We start from the raw sequence: 5,408 nt of genomic DNA, 5'->3' as shown, positions 1-5,408 counted from the left end.
TGTTTGAATAATTTTAATTTACTAGAACTTGTAAGAAATTTGAGAGAAAATTTTTACTATGATGCTGCATCATCATACCTAAAAGCTCCAGTGTGACTTTCTTTAAATCAGCTGGACACTTTCCAACATAGCACAATATAAGCATTCAGTTCAAGAAAACAGTATTGACACAACACCACTGTCCAATGCAGAGAACTCATCCAAATATTTTCCATTCATCCAGAAATATTCCTTTTCCTGTTTTAGTACAAAATTTAGTGCAGGAACTCACACTACACATAATTGTCTATCTATTTAGTGTCTTTCAGTCTAGAATAATTTCTCTGTCTTGACCCTAGAAATCACCAGAACTGAGGCTACCAAAGAGGGAAAAAGGGGAAGGGCTGAGAACAAAGTGAGGAGGGAGCATATTGGACTATGGTGGTGGGCTTATGGGGGGACTTTTGTTTTGGGTGCACTATGGTAACAACATCTGAAGGTGGGGATCCTATACCACTAAAACACAATGCTGGAAACTGGTGTTACACCAAAAAAAAAAAAATAAATCATTGGAAGCTCTGTTTGCAAATTCCAAGTCTAGGAATAACACTACAAATTGGTTTTGAATGAAAATGAAAATTTATTTTTAATGATTGTATGACAGAAAATTGCAATTGAAGGACTGAGAATCAGATTATCCTTGCCTTATGGCACTCTTTCATATTTAACAGATATCTGGTTATTTACCAAAGATGAAACCAATTCAACTCCTGAAAGGAGAGAAGGGTTTTTAGGAAGCTTTTGAACAAGCATGGAATTAAAACTGTTTCTCAGATCACCCCCTTTTTGAACTTTAAAAACTGAAAATAAAGGTTATGAATCCTAGTACAACCTCGTGGGTATCTTTGACTTCTTCCTCACCAATGAAATAATCATGCACTTCTACCCACATACCTAAGAAACATTTCTATCATGGAAAGAAATTTCCAGTACCCGCAATCCTGTTGGCCAAGAATTTATCCAGATAAACCAAAGAATCTGCGGGTGGAACTGTGCTGGATATCTCTAAAGATGGTGGTTGCATTGCTATATGCATGGGTCACCCTAGATTGCAGGTTGAGCACATCTTCAAAATCACCATTGCTGTTCTGAAAGTGCTTTCAGGAGAACTGCTGGACAAGTGGGAGAGTGTGGAACTCTTATACATGAAAACTGAGAAATTGATTTTTCTTCCCACCCCTTTTTTGTTTGTCAGCAGTCAAGATGAAGTCAAAGGTCTATGCATTCCTCATCAAAAGAGAAAAGGAACAAAGAAGAAAGAAAAACAAAAGCATCTGGTATAACAAATGAGAAGAAAAAGTTTATTAAAGAAGCTATTGAGTCTCCATCAGCCCTAAGTAAAGATGAGGTAAACGCTAAAGCCAGTGGGTGCTCCAGTAAAGGGCTGTGACAGGGCCTTAAGGCAGAGACCCTAAAGCATGAGAAGAGAGGGTGGAATATTTAAAGTGCAAGATGAATCTGAATATGAAAATCTAGTATTGGTATCAATAGGAAAAATGCCTGCTGAAGATATGCAGATGCAAAACACACCAAGGAAAAGTTTCAAAAAAAGAGTTTTGGTCCCAACCTCTTCTCATGGGAAGAAGAAAAAGGCCTTCCCAGGTTTGGAGACCCTGAAGGCTGCCAAATCTAAGACCCCAGGTAAACACCCAGGGAAGAAGCCAAGAATTAAAGAAATAGAAAAGAAAGAAACACTTCATTGGGGAAAAAAGACCCAAGATAGACTCCCAAAATGTCAGAAGCCAACTGCTTCACAACACCTTAAAAATACACAGAAAAAAACCCTCAAATCCACAAACAATGGCTCAAAAAAGCCCAAAGTACATTAGTTGACCTAAAATCCATCACTAAATCAGGAAGTGGAAACATCAGAGCTACCTGAAAAAATTTTTAAAAACACCAGTGTCTTTGACTCTCTTGCAGCCCTTTCTAAGAGAGAGGCCTGGACTTAAATATATTTAAAAACCTCCACAAGCCATTCTGGCATGTGTTCATGGGTATAAGAATCAGGAGTATGAGTACATCCATTTTTTTAAATTGCTCTTCTGTGTATTTATTAATGTAATAGAGGAAAAATGTAGTGTTTCTCAGGGGTTGTATTTTTTTATTATTATTCAAGTGTAACATTTGCCTTTGAGTATACTCTTGCATTCCATATCTTGTCCGTTTTACTTGAATGCCTATGATTCCTCATTTATTCCCCAATTTTTTTAAATTGAGGTATACTCGTCATAAAACATATTAGTTTTCATGTGTACAAGATAATGATTTATAATTTCTATCTATTGCTAGATAACTACCACAGTGAATCTAGTTAACATCTGTCCTCATACATAGTTACAGTGTTTTTTTTCTCCCCTCTATATATTTGCACAGGGATCATTACACTGGTTTGTATAGACATTCCAAAAGCTTTTCTGTTATGGGGTTGCTCCACAAGACTCAGTACTATTTAAGTTTTGGGTGATAGTTAAAAATCATTTTAGGGCCTCCCTGGTGGTGCAAGGGGTTAAGCACCACAATATCCCAGCCTCTGCAGCACGAGTTCGATCCCCGGCCAGCCAGGGAGCAACCCACATGGCACAGCAGACCTCTCCTGTCTCTCCTGCTGCTCCCTTCAGCAATGTACTTTGGTCAATCTGCCTGTTCTGTTCCCCACTGTCTCTAGTGAATCCTCTCACCCCCGCATCGCTGGCCTGTACCCCAGCTCTTGCATGCATAAATAAATAAATCTTAAAAAATTATTTTAATTGGATTTGAATTGGGGTGTGCATTTCTAATAAGTGATGGATTCACTGTCGTACAGGAATGGTCAAAATGAGCCACACTTTCAATGATGACATGATTCAGAAATAAACAGACCAGCAGATTAGAAGCTTTAGAGCTTCCTTATCTTGGAAGAGCCACGAGAGATTTGCATTTCAGTAGTACAAATAAAGTGGCCTACTTTTTAAATTATGAAAATCTCTCAAATTCAAGGTAATTTAATTTCTGTCTCCTTTGAGGTTTTTCAAAATTAATATACATTTAATGTGTGTGTAAGGCCTTAATTTTATTAGTTTTCCATAGAAATTACTTTTGTGGGGAGGTGGTCAGATAGGATGGCTTCACTTACTTAAAGGTGGAGATTTATGTCTACTATTTTGCATAGAAAAGGCATGCCATATAATTGTTCTCTATGTGACAACTCTCTGGGGATAGCCATATGGTTTTCTAATCCCATCCTCTTGCCAAATAAAGATTTTGCAGAGTCACTGAGTGACTCTTTGACCTGTAGCTTAGTTCCTGTAAAATATGATGCAGGTGCTTACCTTGCTGTATCATTGTGCATTTTGTTTTACTAATAAATACCCAATATTCTCTATATTGGAAAAAAACTAAAGTTTTGAAAAGTTAAGAATTCTGATTAATATATGTAAATAAAACTAAGAGAAATAATAAAGGAAAATGTCTACATACAAAGAAGATAAAATGTGTTTTCAGTAAAGTTTTCTTAGAAGGCTTAAGAATTGCAATTTTGTCTTAATGCAAAGTTGTTTATTTACAAAATTTGAATTTAAAAAAGAAGGTTCTAGGATGTTTATAGGAAAGGAGTGCAAGGAAAATTGTATGGATTATCTAACTGGATAAAATTAAAAGAATTTAATATAAGCATTTTAAAAATTAAACTTTAATATCAATAGTATACTTAGAACAAACTTATTTTTGTTCACCTGCTTAGAGGACAAACTTTTCTTGAACTTTGGTCAGCTTTTGATAACAAATTGCAATTATTTAAGTAACCTGTCTAGAGTGCAAAGATGCTATGCTTTATATTATCTTAATTTCATGTTTTTAATTAAGCAATCCAAGTTTTTCTCAATATTATGAACTAAGTTATGCTCAGAACCAAGAAAAATTGTATATATTCTTGAAGTCTTTATTTTTCATTTTGGTTAAGTGGATAATTAACTACTATCCTGCTCTTTTTCATGAGTCTGACAACTGTTAAGAGTATAAATCTTTCATTCTGCAGGGTATCCTCAGAGTGGCCCATATGTGATTCTATTTGTGATATACCAATCTGTAATCCTGTTTGGTCAAGTGTTTTCAAACTTTTGACATTTCTTACAATAATCACAAAATCACATTCTAAATGAAGTGTCTTGATTTAGTTATAAGTTGTTTTTTTCCAGAGTACCTAGAATAGCTCATAAGATTTGTTTCTTTTTCCTTATAAAAAGAAGTGTTAAGTTAGGCTTACTTGGATTTTTGAATTGCTTAGGAAGCATTATCAAATAAGAAATAAAGGTAACTTCTTAATTTGTATATATGTGGATATATATATTATTAATGTGTGTTTGAAAATTTTATGATATTTCTAGATATTTAAAATGTCTTGGCAAACATTTTTACTTATAATTCTAGCTATTATCTTAAAATGTTATGTCACAACAATAACCAGATTTTCCTGTCAATTTTATTAATACAGTTGTACAAATCAATCCAATACTTTTCTTACAGCATTCTAGATAGTCTAAACTGGTAAGAAAAGTTATTTCCTGGGAAGCCCAGAAAGTCCAGGATATTTTAGGGACCTTAGCAGGAAAGGAATTAACCAAAACTTATAGGTTTGGGTATATATATCACTCAGAATGATAATCTGAGATGTCCAAACTGTAACCCAGGAAAATCTGTCAGGTTGCTACTGCCTGAAGTCTGATAGCAAACTTTGGTGTGATTTCTTAGCCTCGAGAGACTATTAAAAGTTAAATTTCAGATTCCTTATGAGATTCCAGCAAAGCATATTTAGAAGGGCCTGTGGTTAACTACACTTATGCAAAAATAGCAGGCCAAGCTTATTTAAACTAGATTAAATTTGCAAACAAATTAGATCAACTGGATTACACTGAGTAAAAAAGGAGGTGATGGTAGAAAGAATGTTTTGGTAATACACCTTTGTCTATTAGGATGCTATTGCCTTTAATTATCATTGAGACCTTTGTTTTCTGCCTATAAAGTGTACTGGATCCTAAATTCATTTAGTTTCTGCCAATATTTGGCTATGAATCTCCAAACTAATGTTTCCAGTTTTTCTCCCATCTATCTGACCTTGGAATCATTGAGAATTAAAACTGCCCTTTTTCCTGAAGTCATGCAATCTAGAATTGGAGAAATAAATTATATAAACTTCCAGAGAGTCACCACAATGTTTTATGTATATATATACTCTGTGTGCTTTTGCTGTATGGGTCAGTCAGATCATCAGAGAAATTCAAACTATAACTCAGGAAAATCTGTCAGTTTGCTTTTCTGCCCTCATTCCATCTGAAGGCACTTTGAATATGATATCTAGAAATCTTAACTGGCTGCCCTCAGGATTCAGAAAC

This window comes from Talpa europaea, assembly GCF_964194135.1.
Source record: "Talpa europaea genome assembly, chromosome: 10".
NCBI classification, from domain to species: domain Eukaryota; kingdom Metazoa; phylum Chordata; class Mammalia; order Eulipotyphla; family Talpidae; genus Talpa; species Talpa europaea.
The sequence above is the reverse complement of the archived record's forward strand: the minus strand, read 5'-3'. Positions refer to the sequence as shown.